The following is a 14872-nucleotide window of genomic DNA, read 5'->3' on the forward strand; positions in this document are numbered from 1 at the left end:
AAATAACTTGACCCAAATAAGCGCGAGGTAATATTTACATAGTTACGTATACCTACGACCGCGCGAAGTTACCAGACGCCGGCCGCAAGTACATGGTTAGCGCCATCTGGCGAACACGAGCGCAACCCGTGCAACTTCTCAATCGCGATTGAAACGTGCCGTGTAGCAGCGGCAGTACGCCGAGCGCGCTCGAAAACTCGGTCGCGATTCACTTCAATCGCGATTGAAAGTGCCCGTGTGACAGGGGTATAATGTTGCGGTTACGCCAAACAAATAATTTTTATTTTATTGCCAAACATAAAAGCAAAATACTGCATGTTATTTGTATGTTCCATGATCACTGACTTGGAAGCAGTTGAAACTATAATTTGTTTCGGTAGGAAACATGCTTTAAACAGCGCGCATGCGAAACTGCGCCTGCTGCAAATTGCCGCACATTTCGCGGCGCCCTAAGCTGGGGCAATTTTTTGCCCTATTTTGCTTGTCTTTTGCGACAAAACCAGCCGCCATTTTCAAGCTGTTACGTAGCATTACGTCACTGTTACGCAGGCTGAAGTTGCCGATGCATGACGTAATCGTTCCCGCCAACTGCTTAAATTACGTCATGCCTCCTCAGCCAGTCACAGAGGGGGTGTGTATTACAGGCAGTATTGTTGTTGAATAGCAAAGACAGGCTTACGTTGTCATGTCCGCTGCATTTAGTCTGGTTTTTCATTGCCGGCCAAGAATTATGCGCCTTTAGTAACGAGAAATAAGGCGAACCTTAGAACTGGTGTCCGTAAACGACATGAAACGTCAAAATGACGACAGCACACACAACCGCTTTGTCAACCGGAAGCACGTGACCAAAATTAAAAGCCAATCAGAAAAGACTTCCGGAAAATTGCCTGAATTGCCGGCAATTTGTGCAGTCGAGAATAGGGCCCCAGAGCTGCATGCCAAATAAAATCTCCCTCTTCCAGGTACGTGGTGTCATGTCTTTTCCATCTGCGCAGTACCGTCAGTGTCACTTTTTTTTTTCGAATTTTCCTGCGCGAAGTTGATTGATTGCTTGTGGGGTTTAACGCGCCGACGCAACGCAGGCGATGAGGCGCGCCGTAGTGGAGGGCTCCAGATTAATTTTGACCACCTGGGGATCTTTAAACGTGCACCGAAATCTCGAACACACGGGCGTTTTTGCTTTTCGCCTCCATCAGAAAAGCGGCCGCCGCGGCCGGGAATCGAACCCGCGACCTCGTGCTCAGCAGCGCAACGCCTTAGCCACTGAGCCACCGCGGTGGCGGGTCCCTCCTGCGCGAAGTTACCCGCGCGTTACCCCTACAGGTACAGCAGGGGCGCACTCATTGTACACGCATTGTACGCTGTGCGGCCCACGGCAGCCTCTGCCCGTTTGTTCGTTTTGGCGGCAACAAAAGCCGACCCAACCTTTGTTTTCGCTGAGGAGAGTGAGGAGGTCGGGGGGACACGAGAGGGGCAATTGCTAACATGCGCATATGAGAGGAGCGATTTTGAACACGAGGGGAAATGGCCAGTTTCTTTTGAGAGTGGAATTTTGTGACAGGCAAAACGCGTTCGGGTTGTTTCGTGGCCCACCCATGGCAAGCATCTCTGTTTCGCCGCATCCTCAAGGCATAATATAATCGTTCGTCTTGAACAGCTCCCCCCCCTTACGACCAAACTTGCCGTGGTCGATCTGGCGACAGGCGGCTATCGCGAAACATTTATTTCGCGTCGCCTGACAAGTTAGGCATTCATTGTATTTTTAAAACAGTCCTCTGCCTCGTCAAAATGTGCGCCCCACCCACACCGCCGGCACTATTTCACTGGGCCAAATTTATGCTGGTGCTTGCATGATAGCAGATGGTTGACAAACACCATCGTTTCATGGCTCTAATCAGCGCGGACGGCCAAAGAGACGTTATTACTGCGCTTTCAAGAACAGCAGAATTTCGAGAATGGGAAATGCTGCTATGCAGACCGTGCCGCTGCTTTGGCTGTCAGCACCTCCGGCGCATTGCGCGCATCCACGATACCCGACGCGGAAGAGCCTGATTCCTCTGATCTTTACGATTTGCGTAGCCGAGAGCACAGTAACCCACCGGCATCAGAAACGGCAACACGTGATCCACTCTTCCGCACGTCTAATGCAGCCGCGCGGCGCGCGCCGGTCCGAATGCTTGGCCAACCACCCTCCCGAACGTGCGCTCGCCGTGACGTCACGGCCATCGCGTGCATTCCCCGGGATGGGTCCATTCGCAAAATGTGATTGGAAACGCGAAAGCAGAATAGTGCGTGTCACGTGACACTTGAACGCGATGTCACGTGGGTATAACATGTGCACAGCGGCCGAGCGGAAGCCAGATTCTTGGGAAGCTGCAGGCGACGTGTGCTAGTTAGCCCCCTTGCTGAAGTAATTGGCACTGTCAAAACAATTAAACGATTGCAACGACAGAGCCGCAAGCACGGTGCGGCAGAAAAGAAAGCCGGTTGCTGTAACTAGTGCCGAAAGACGAATAAACAAAATCAAAGACAAATAACAATTACGCACCTCTGTCTTTCTATATATATATTCGTGCTCCATTTTATAAACGTGAGTTAACAATAAGTATCGCCGGGATTTTAGCCTTCAAAGCACGTAAGCCGACTTAAATAAGCAGAGGAATTTTTTTGTTCGTGTTTCAGTTTGTCCTTTCGGGGCTTCTTTTTTTCTAACTAGTGATTTTTTAACTTCATTTAGTTCTATTTATTATCATAATTTTCTGATTTTTGTCTTTCTATTCCCAGTTTATTAACACTATGTTCAACCAATTATTCCTGTTTGCGCTATAATAAAGATTACTGGCGTAAAATTTTAGAATTTGCACTTTTGTGCAAACTCCGGGCAGTACAGGGTGGTTTCATTTTCAAATTTTTTTATTCACGTTTCAGTTCGTCTTTGCGGCGCTGTTTGTCTTCGTTTTTAAGGGCGGTACAAGTTTTAAATATCGTTACACTTTAACGAAAAGATACACTTTTTTAAATATCCTTCGCTCATTTCTCAGTTTTTTATTATGGCCGTTTAAAATTTCCTTCGATTAATTACCTCCGTTTATACTATCGTCATGGGATTACATGTGTTGACTTCGCTAATTACGCATTTTTGCGCGAATGCCGGTCACTGCGCGGGTGGGGCTGTGGGTGCCCTGGCCAGAGGATGCTGACGCATGAAAAGAAGCAGGCCCTAGCTTTCCTTGCCACAGCGTCCCATCGAGCTCCACTGCCGAGATGGAAACTGCAACCTTTGAAATGATGCGTCACGCTGCGGAATAACCTCGGGAAAAGCCTGACCAAGCGCTCTGCGTGTTTCCTTTACTGTTTTTCTCGTTCCCGTGTAACAGCAGCACGGAGCCTTCGTTGGCGGTTCGCGCGAATTTTCGAGGCCGTATTCAAGAACTCCTTTGCAATTGTCAAGGCATGAGATCCTGGTACTTTGCTTGCTGCAAACAAAACTGAACAGCAGGTGCACAAACGGGGGTTCGGGCAGCGGAACAAAGACGTCCGTCGATGGTGCCTTATGTGCCTTTTTCTCGCGACGCCACTCCCTTCCAGGTGACGGGTCTGGCACAAATCGTGTCAGACAAAGGGTCTAACATCCAGGCTAACGCGGGGGGCTGCAGCAGCATTAAAGCAGGTCCGTGAAAGTTCTCGGAGGATGGGCGAGGGACAGCGCCTCGCCCACTCTCCCCCCCTTCCCCCACCCCCAGCAGCACCGGCCGCGGCGCGCTGTTCCTCCAACAGTGTGAATGTGCACGCCTTCGCATCGCACGTCGCCTCCGAATTCTCGGGAACGACTCTCGGGCACGGGACGAGGGGCAGCACAGGGCTTGTCCCTCTTTGTCAACTTATTTTAGGCTTGCCCTAAACCACGCGCAATGAGTGACTCAAACATGGTAGTCTCTCTGTGGTCAACAATACTTGTTTTTCTCCGTAACTAGCCTCATTGAGGAACCTCTCACCAGTAACATGAATGCACTAAACACACGAACGCGCGCATGAAAGCACGCCGAGAAAGAGGGAGAGAGAGTACAAGCTGCCTGTGTTGAGCACAGAGCTTATAAAAGAGCGCAACCCGAGCAGCTCCCGAGCCTATAGCAGAGCTGTCCATCGTCGGCGCCCTCGCACAGCTGCTCAGCGTCCAGACAGCAAGGTGAGTCATGTCTCTTCGGGCTCATCGGGGATGCTTGGAGCAGGAGGGAACTGCGCGCGCTAAAGGGTGCGGCCGACGAGGGCTCCCTGGGAGTAGGCAAGTGCACGATCTAGGCGGACGGGGGCTCGCTCAACTAAGCTTTACTCAACCAAAAAAAGTCACATCTCGAGTTCCGCTAACTCAACGCTGAAATAGCGTGATAGGGCCGTAATTAGGGAGTTTTAGTATAGCGGAAAGCACCACTTTAGCGCGCCCATAGCGTTAGCGGGCACGCTAACCGTAGCATAACGAGGCGCTATCCGTTCGCGATTGCGGCCCGCAAAACGTTAACGCTACATCTAAAACGCTATACTAAAACTCTCTATTAAAGTGCCGAGATATACGTAATAATTTCGCTAGCTTAACCACCCGTGTTTTTAACACAATACATTTTCTGTTAAAAAAAAAAAAAAAGGAGGCTTGCTCCCTTGGCCGCCTTCCGGGAGTTATTTCGTCATGGACAAGTTTGTAGAACCACAATTTGTGGCGCCCTTGGTTAGCCCTGTATTTGAATTGCGCGTGAAAACTCTAAACTGCCATCCTTATCGTGGGATCACCCTGGCTTAAAAGAATCAATCAATACCGCCAAAAGTCTCCTGTTGAAAAACAAAAGTAACAACTAGGATCGCTGAAGAAGCTTTGCAGAATGGGGACTAGTTTTGCATAATATGGTCTCTGGATTGTCTAAAATACCGCTCGGATTTTGTTGTAAAAGTGCTTGTATTTTAATTTCAAATATTCCGCATTCAATGAATCAATTATAAATCAATTTAATTTGTTTCTGAAAATCATACCTGCGGGTTAAATACAAACTGAGGTCACAACGACTTGACATACACTGATTAATTGCAGCAACAAATGGCGATGTGTACAGGGATGGTGTAAAGCAGACTCAATAAGTAGAAGCGCATGTGAACAGTAACTATACTTAGAAAGACACTGAACAGAGCTTCAGAAACAATCTTGGTTACGGCTGAGCACGAGGCCGTGCCGGCCGCTTTTCTGATGGAGGCGAAAAGCGAAAACGCCCGTGTGTTCGAGATGTCGGCGCACGTTAAAGATCCCCAGGTGGTCAAAATTAATCTGCAGCCCTCCACTACAGCGCGCCTTATCGCCTTCGTTGCGTCGTTGCAACATGACGAAGCACTTTAGTCGTTTTTGAACTTGTGTAATGTGTTGAAAGACTTAATCGTATATGGTATAAAACTCGATGATCATATTGTCAGGACCTGAACTCTCCCTTAACCGTACTTAGTTTTTACTCCCGGTAAAATGAAATTCTCAGAAGCAAACCTGGTGGCGCTGGTGTTGACAAGACCAGTGACCGAAAAAGAGAAATTGAGTGTTAAGCGCATGCGAACAAATACCTGCGTTATAAGTTTTAATGTTTGAAACTGACAGCATATTTGTTTTGGAATGAATCAGCATTCGCGGTGTACCAAGTAGATGTGAGGACTCGAATAGATTGATTTTTTTTATTGTATTGTAAAGTACGCCCACTTTCAAGAAATCAATCAACATAAACAAAGACAGCCGAAGCAGTGCAATTGACGGCACCAAGAAGGAGAACGCGATGATGCCCTGTCCCGTCTATTGCGCTGTTTCTGCTTTCTTTAAAAATGCACCAATCAGCCCGAAGTTCTACCTTGTTAACAGTAGAAATTTTTCATTTATTTCAAAAGGGTGGTGCACGTTTCAACCCAATCCGAACACCTCCGTTCCGGTTCAACCGTGCCTATTCACGCCCGACCTTTCCCCCTTTTTTAAATCTCCCCCCGCTTCCGAAACAACCTTGCCGCGACCGCCAGCGGGAAGGGTGTAGACGGGGGAGGGTCCTAACCCCGCCGAGAATGATCGCACTGCGAGGAAGAATAGCCACGAGTTGCAAGGGCTGGTGAACGCGAGGAGACAGAGCGTACCAGGGTCATGGTCACAATGGTAATCAGGCTGGTTGGCAGGTCTGTAAGAGGGCGTATTCTTATCTCCCTGTGGAACCTTCAGAGCGCTTCCAGGCCAAGTCAATCTCTTGCTTGAAGCATTAGTGACGAGCCATTATTTTGGAGTGTATAAAGTACAGGGATTCGCGTTCTAGAGAAGACTAATTGTGCTACTGACCAAGAAACTTTAAATTAACTTTATGGGCTGTTAACGTTAGAGCTATGAAAAATTTAATTGGAGAACTTCATGTAAATCATAACGTAACGCCCAGAATATGCTCATTGCAGCTAACTTTTAAAACATCGTTCGCAATATCAGAATTTTTGGAGACGAATTACATGCGTGTTTGCCATTTGAATTTCCTAGACAGCATTATGATGAGGCCAACGATTGCTGCAAACAAAAAAAATCTGCATAAATTCAGAATTGTCGTGTCATTCCTCTGTCGCTTTTCCAGAGTGTGAGTTGTGTACAGCCAAATATTGGTGCGAGTCGCTTAATGAGACATTGCATTATTCTATTCTTTTATAAGTTTTTTTTTCTTTCTTTTCGCCGATGTAAATTTGTACCATTATAGTGATGAAGGGCCTTTACTTCGCTAATTATGTTTTCTTTTTCCGAAGATGCAAGGCGTACTGCCGAGGCGTTTACGTCATTTTTCTTCGTATTTGTACTATTCGTTTGCGGCCATTTTTTGTTTATTCTGTGGTTTTTTGGAGAGATGTATAAGATGGGTATTTTTGACTTTGTCAGATCAATACTATGAAAATTCCATTTCTCCTATTTTTTATTCTTGTGGTTTTTAAAACTTCTGTATGACCAATTATGTCCATTTTCGCTATTATAAGGACTAAAGGTGGAACTTCCGCCAAATCTGCAGTTTTGTGGGAATGCAGGGCGTTAAATTAAATTGGCTTTGTTGGTGTTAACTGTGTACTTGGTAGCGCCTTCCCACAGCTGTATACCCACCCGAATGGGTGCCAGTTATCACTTTTTCCTCTGCCTCCGCCCCTTTGTAGAACTAAACATTGTACACAGCAGGCACGTCGCAGAAGGAAGGAGCTTTGCGCCGGTGCAGGCTGTCTTGCATGCGTAGTCATGCGAACGGCAATTAAACTTCGCTGTCTGATATGTGGGACTAGGGATGCGCTAGAAGAATTCTGTTAATTGAAACTGCGGAGAAACAAGATTGCGTCTAACTTTCCAATACGAAGATGCCTGGTTACTGTAGCCACTAAAACGTTAGTTTATAAATTTTAGTTAATTAAGCCTCCGAAATCAATACTTACCGCCTATTTGTTTCCCCCTGAGCGCATAACCTCACTGTAGAGGTCGACTTCCCGTAAATCTATGCGCCAATTAAAAAAAAAAACCTGTCGATTGACTTTGATCACCCTGTATATACAGTGCCTATAAATGCTTATTTTGGCGTTTGAGCCTAAGTGCTATTAATACATTTTTTTCTAAATCGGCGCCTGTATCAGCCTGAAGTTTCGCTTTCGAGTGCAGTTTGAGATTGTTATTGATGTTACCGGGCAGCATCCATTGCTCTGAACTCTATGGGGTTTAACCTAGTCCTCTGTTTCAACCAACTCCCGTGACACAGCTAGCAGCAGTGATATGGGACGCTTATTTGCAGTGAAAAAAGGCACAATTTTGAATCCGAAAATCTCGAGACTAGTAATTTGCCATTGATTCCACAATTATTAAGTGGTGTACAGTTCCGCCTGCCATCCAACCATATTTGTTCAAACATCTGTAATTTTACCCCAATTTCTAGAGGATATTTAAGCCTAACTGTAGTTTCAACACTACAGTTGCGTATCGAACACGCCTTTGTTATCGAAACACCCCTATGTGGAAGCGGCAACGGCGAGACATCACTGAGGAGCTGCATTTCTTAACGCCTGAAAATTCGCACGGCCGACGGGCTTTAAGTTGCAATTTTCTGTCAAAAATCTCTTCGATTGCTAACCGCCTTCTTAAAAACACAATTCAAATGTGTGCAAGTGTATCTGGCTGAGTTTGGGCGTCTTGCTCGTAGCATTCAGATAATGTCATTCTACATGAGAAATTTGCCAGAGTTCTACATAACCATCCTCTCCCAAGAACATGTTAATTCCTTAATAAATCGCCTCTCTTGCATTTATTTGTGACTAGTTTTGTTCCGTTACATTACGAAAGCATAAAACAGCCCTTTTTTATACCGTATTCCTAGCTTTCAAGTATTATTTTTATTCCTGTTTCACAATGTGCGGCGCTCCAGCGAGTGAAAGTGGTCATTGGACGTGAACGCGAGAAATGCGCTTGTTGATTGCGACAATTGATTGCCATTATTCCAGCCGTTCGGTGGGACAATTGAAAGGTGACGTTCTACTGCTAATTCCTTGGTGGAAGTTGGTGCCATCATGAACAGTATCATTTCTTGTTTGTCCTGTCGTTAAAATGATTTGCACTTATAGAAAAATTTGTGGTGCCTATATTTACGGCGTCGGAGGCCTGAAACGTTGTTTTACCAAACTGTCATTGGCACGAGGCGCTTTTTTAGTGCCCAAAAATCCGCTCTCTAGTGATTAAACCCAAAGGTAAAACTACAGAAATCGAATGAATTGCCGTAGCGGCCCACCATAATGAAGCTTACCATAATGTAGCACTGACGTACACACGGCGAGTCTACCGCCGCCCCCTACCCCCTTCCCACTCTTACAATTTCCGGGTTATTTTGGGGGGGCGGGGAAACGTACGAGGCCAGTGACCAAACCAAATAACCGCTGACCGTATTTACCTCTTGCTTGCACCGTGGCCACCGTCTATTGCCAAATTGTACTGCCGTGTTCACGCCATGTTTACCCGCTAGAAATTGTGTAATTGGTTTTAACACAATGTAACGCCATAACTCCTGCTTAGACTCAGCTGTGGTACGCAGTACTTTTTAAATAAATAAATAAATAAATAAATAAATAAATAAATAAATAAATAAATAAATAAATAAATAAATTCTTTAACGAGCCGAAGCTACACCTGAGCCACGGCCGCTCGATGGAAACTAGGTCTGGCCTGCCGACCGCGCTCTGACGCGTTAGTTTCCCTTTCCGCCGCAGCGTCAGTCGCAGCGCAGCGTCAGTGGGGGGGCCAAGAGTATCCCAGAAGCTGGACTAAATAAGAGGCAAGTGAAAATGCGGCAGGGACAAGCGACTGTGTTCGAGGTCGAATGTATAGAGCCAAGGAAAGTACCAAAGGTAGCACACAGGGCGCACAAAAGCTTGGAAAGGGGCATGAGGTAGCAATGCAGGCAGTGAGGAGGCAAGCAACGTCCCCCCGGTGACCGACTCTTATCCTAAACATCGGTAAACAATTAACCGAAAGAAAAAGCGCGGGGTGACTAAGATTACCTACATAAACATGCACGGTGGCAGATCACGGGAAAAATGGTTATAGGTTCGCGGTCAACTAGAAAAATAAAAAAAACTTGAGTATATGCCTTTACAGAAACTTTTCTTCGAGATTTAGAAATTCCCCCAGCAATGCATGAATATATATGGCAAGGCTGTAACAGAACTGTAGGTACGAGAAGGGGGGGAGGGGTCGGCATGCTTATTAAACAGGGAGCCAATTGGCACAGAGTAAACGAAAAGAGCGAAGAACATATGTGGGTTAAGGGCACGATAGCGGGAAGAGAAACACTGTTGGGAGTCGCCTATCTGTGGTCAGGGGATGACAGGGAGGTTAGAGAAAAGAATGAAAAACTGGTAGGCTGCATTAAGCGGGACCTCGATCAGTTAAGAAAATCGGGAGAAGTGATTCTAGTGCGAGACATTAATGCCCACATTGAGGACCTGGCAAACTCGTACTAGATATCTGTGAAGAACATATTCTCATTGCAGTAAACAGAGAGAATAAATGTGACGGACAAATTACTTGGGAACGAGGGGAAAAGCAGTCCAGCATAGACTACAGCCTCCTTTCAGAAGGAGTGTATGAAAGGTTGACTCTAATGGAAATAGATGAAATAGGTGCCCACAGCTTAGGAAGTGACCATAAACGGATAACTTTGACTTTTGGAAAAATGGAAGGTCAAAACCAGAAAACGGTGGTACACGACTTGAAATTAAACGATCAGCAAATGGCTAATATTGCCAAAAGCCTGGAGACGGAAATCGAGAGACAACCTACGAAAGATTGGGAATACAGCGAACTGATTGGTTTCATTCAACGCAACTACTGAAAAGGAAAAAGAAAACCTAGAAGCTGGTGGAACAAGGAAATCAAGGAAGCTATAACACAAAGGCAGCAAGCATCGAGAGAGCACAGGGAGGCCAAGCGAGTGGAAATGCAAACAGAGGAAATAACTTTGAAGTAGAATTGGTACCGCCTTAAGAAGCTGGAAGTACAAAAACGTGTACAGCAACAACTTAAACGAGAAAGTAAGCGATGTGTCTCGAATATACGGGCAAAGGATAAAGGGGCGCCGAGAAAGTTTTGGAATCATGTATAGGAGCAAAGGAAAAAGACCGAAAGAAGTACAAAGTCATGCCATAAACGGTGAAGGCCGGGTACTAAAAGGAGAAGCGGTATTTCATATACGCTCAATGATACAATACAAGTTCAGAAGAACGGAGAGAGGGCTACAGCATTTAGGGAGTGGGGCAAATGATAGAGAGATGAAGTTGGAGAATCTAAACTGGAAAAAAGCCGAAGAAAATGTTCCAGCAAATACGGCAACAGGGGCGGATGAAATTCCTATACGGCTGGTCAACCTACTGGGTCCAAAAAGCAAGGCACAAGTGATTCTAAGAACCGAAAAGTGATAAAAACTAAGCAAGTACCGGATAATTGGCGTAAGAGCAGGATGAAGATGATATATAAAAGTAAAGGAGACAGGGCTGATACCAATTCGTACTGGCCTATTAGTTACCTCAGTGACATACAGGTTGGCAATGCAAGCCATAAAAGCAGAACTACAGGCGTGGATAGAGGGGAACAGCATACTGGAAGAACTGCAAAATTGTTTCAGACGAGACAGACGCTTAGAGGACAATTTATTTGTCCTAACCCAATGCATAGAGGTGTCAATGGCTCAGGAGCGACCACTGTGGATAGCATTTCTCGATATAAAGGGAGCCTACGACAACGTAGATAGAGAACTTCTATGGAGCATACTTGAGTGGGAGGGATTAGGCCAGGACTTTATACAGCTGTTACAGGGAATTTACAATGAGAGCGAGGTGCAAATTACCTGGGAGGACCACAAGTGCACGGAACCGGTAGTCACAAATAGAGGTTTAAAGCAGGGTTGTCCTCTGTCGCCATTGCTGTTCATGCTGTACATGGCTAGTCTAGAAAGAAAGCTTGAAGGCAGTAAAATAGGTTTCAATCTATATTATAGCCGCAAAGGACCGGAAGTGGAACAACATATCCCGAGACTGATACATGCAGATGACATAGTACTACTTGCAGATAGCAAACAGTGTCTGCAACAGCTCACAGATCTCTGCGGGGAAGAAGCCACTGAACTGGGGTTAGAGTTTAGCACAGCAAAGTCGGGAGTTCTAGTTTTTAATGACAATGCCCGTAACGAATCGATATTCGTTCAAAAAGCAGCAATACTGTGGGTAAGGGAATACAAATATCTGGTCATATGGTTAAACGAAGGTCAGGCGTTTCTAAAAACTCATGAGCAGCATTTAAGAATGAAAGGCAGAAGAAACGCCTCTATCATGAAGCACAGAGTACTGTGGGGATATGAAAAATATGAAGTAGTGAGAGGAATCTGGAAGGGAGTAATGGCACCAGCACTCACCTTTTCAAACGCAGTAGTGTGTGTCAAATCAGAGATTCAATCAGGGCTAGAAGTAAATGAGAGGGCCGTAGATCGATTGGCATTAGTAGCACCAAGTAAAACGACAAATGAGGCAGTGCAGGGAGACATGGGATGGGCATCCTTCGAAATGAGAGAAGCACAGAGCAAAATATGTTTTGAAGAACGACTTAGAAATATAGATGATCAGAGATGGGCGGCCAAAGCGTTACGGTATCTTTACATGAAAAGCGTGGACAGACAGTGGAGGAAAAGAACCAGAAGGCTCAGGAAAAAGTATATGAAACCTGGAAGTGCAGGGGAAACGACCAAGGCAATAAAAAATGAAGTGAAGGAAACAGAAACAACGACCTGAAAAAAGAGGATGGATGCGGAGAAGTCCTTAGATATCTACAGGATCGGGAAGCAGGAGATCATAAGGGAAAAATTATTCAATTCAAAGGGAGTGCATTGCTTTTTGAAGCCCGAGCGGGTTGCTTGCGGACGAACTCTTATCCGCGAGCCGGTACAGGAACAACTATGCGCAGGCTGCGGAAATGAGCCAGAAACCCTGCGACATATTGTAACGGAGTGCAAAAGTATCGGTCCAGTCCTCAGTGATGGAGCCATCCAGCTTCCGGAAGCCCCTGGCTTCAAGGTTAGCGGAAAAGTGAATTGGACAGCAGTAGAGGTTAGTAAAAGAAGGTTAGAATGTTGGTGGGAAAAGAGCAGAGAACAATCTGGAAAGACAGACGAACAAAGAAGTCAGACTAGCACAATAATTTCGTAAAAGTATTTTCTTTTTACTTTGATATTATTTTTTAGTTGTTTTGTTTGTATTTTTTGGCGAGGTGATTGTACAGTGGCGTTGCGACTAAGGCCGCTGTGCAACGCCACCCCGTTACAAAGGGAAGCCAATAAGCATCATCATCAGAAGAGCGGCGGCTGCCGGCCGTGGTCAAGGTTTCAATGCGGTGTGAGTTGTTCATGAGTGCAGCGACGGCCGAAGTCGGTATCTTCATAATTTGTAATATGGTGCGGTGATGCGTGAAACGGAAACTCACAATAGTGGCGTCGCGGACTAACTAGTATTTCCGAAGTATAGCACAGCGCTGCATTTGTTTTCCTTTTAGCGCATCGCACGCGACGTTAGCATGTGGCGCATTGCTAACGTCGAGCGCAATAGGCGGATTTCTTTATAGAGGCTTTCCGAAGGCTTTCAAGAATAATATTTGGCGTGGCAAGCTCTTCTGAGCAACCGCATTCACATTTATTACGTACCAGGTGATAACTTGCGCGTACGTAAAAATCATATAAATAGGCAGTTTTAGCATACCGTTACCGTGTTTACGTTACCGTTTACCGTGTTTGCGGGAGTAGACTGCTCAGCGCGAGAGTTACCGCGAATTAACGGTAACACGGTAACGATATGCTAAAACTGCCTAATGTTTCATGCTGTGTCGTACACGCCCATTTCTCATAGCGCGTTTGACAAATGTGACTGGATATTTTCAAACTTTGCTTTAACTGGGGCAAAGCTGTTGGCCGCAACAACTTGCGCTTCAATCCCACCTTGTAGTGATACTTTTTGAAGTGCAGCGAGCAAACGACCGATGTGGAGCTTGGCTTCCATTGGCTGCGCTTGTCGATCCCTGGACGGGAGATGTTGTGCAGCCAGGCGTCTCGAAGTCGCTCTTTGGCTGGCAACTCATGGTAGAAGACGTACGGGGTTTTCGAGGAATCGTGCTTGCAGCGCGGCACGGAGCAGTTCTTGGGCATTTCATATAGACAGAAGAACGCTAGTATGCTATATCACACACGCAGTGCGCGGAATTCTGCGAAACGAAAAGCTCGAAGCGCTCACGCGAGCTTCGATACTCCCGCCGCTGCTGCTTTTCGCCCCCAAATCGGAGTCTGCGCCGATACGTGGCGCCCCACCGCGAGTACAAGCGGCAACCGCCGCCATGCCCTTGCCCGTCGCCGACGCGCGATGCTGCAAGCCGCCTTAATCCTTCCAAATGTGTTGCTTGCCCGCGTTAATTCCAGTTCCGCCCTCCCGAAGTTAACATGTACAGATTACGAAAAAAATTGGAAGCTGAGCCAATTCAGTGCTGTTCATTATGAAAAACGGCAAGCGGATAACATAGAATCACGGAAAAATACACAAGTTCTCACTCTCAAACAGTTTTTACTAAATCTATGAATACACATTAGATTTCACACATAAGGAAAACTCCACCGCACATATGAAATCAAACCACGCTTAAACGAAATACGGAAAGTAAGAAAGCTAATCACAAACACATTACCGATACACGCAGGTGGTATCGGTACCAGCCGAAAAAAAAACATTGGCGGACCTATTAGAATTCCAATGGGTCGGCCTATTGGCCGGCCGGTTACGCAAGGCACCCATTGTCGTTCCCATTGGCCGGCCAAATGGGCGACCTTTGGACACCCCTTTGGAACGGCAATAGGTCTTCCCATTGGAGGCCCCATTGGACTTCCCATTGGCCGCCAACTTTTTGCACTTTTAGTTGCTTCTATCCCATTGCCTCAGCCACTCCATCTGAGTTGCTGCTGCAGTTCGTTGATTGCATGTATCACAAATAGAATTCCTGGAATTGCTGTGCTTATTGCTCTGTTTGTATACAGGGCATGCAGACACTTCGTCGTTTAAGCAATTTTTCACTGGCCACTCTCCGTGCCGTGCTCCGCTCGCTGCAGGCTGACTGGACCTTCATAAAGTGAGCGGCAAAAGCGAACAATACGTTAAGTTTAGAATAAACCGCAGTTTCGCGCATTAAAACGAGACACTGAAATGTTCAGTGGCGTGAGCTCACCTCTTCAACAACGTCCCATGCATGGCGAACTGCGCTGCGCGGTGATGTCATGAACCCGCCAGTCGGCCC

This window comes from Haemaphysalis longicornis, unplaced genomic scaffold, assembly GCF_048455015.1.
Source record: "Haemaphysalis longicornis isolate Haplotype H1 unplaced genomic scaffold, Haemaphysalis longicornis Haplotype H1 scaffold_2, whole genome shotgun sequence".
NCBI lineage: Eukaryota > Metazoa > Arthropoda > Arachnida > Ixodida > Ixodidae > Haemaphysalis > Haemaphysalis longicornis.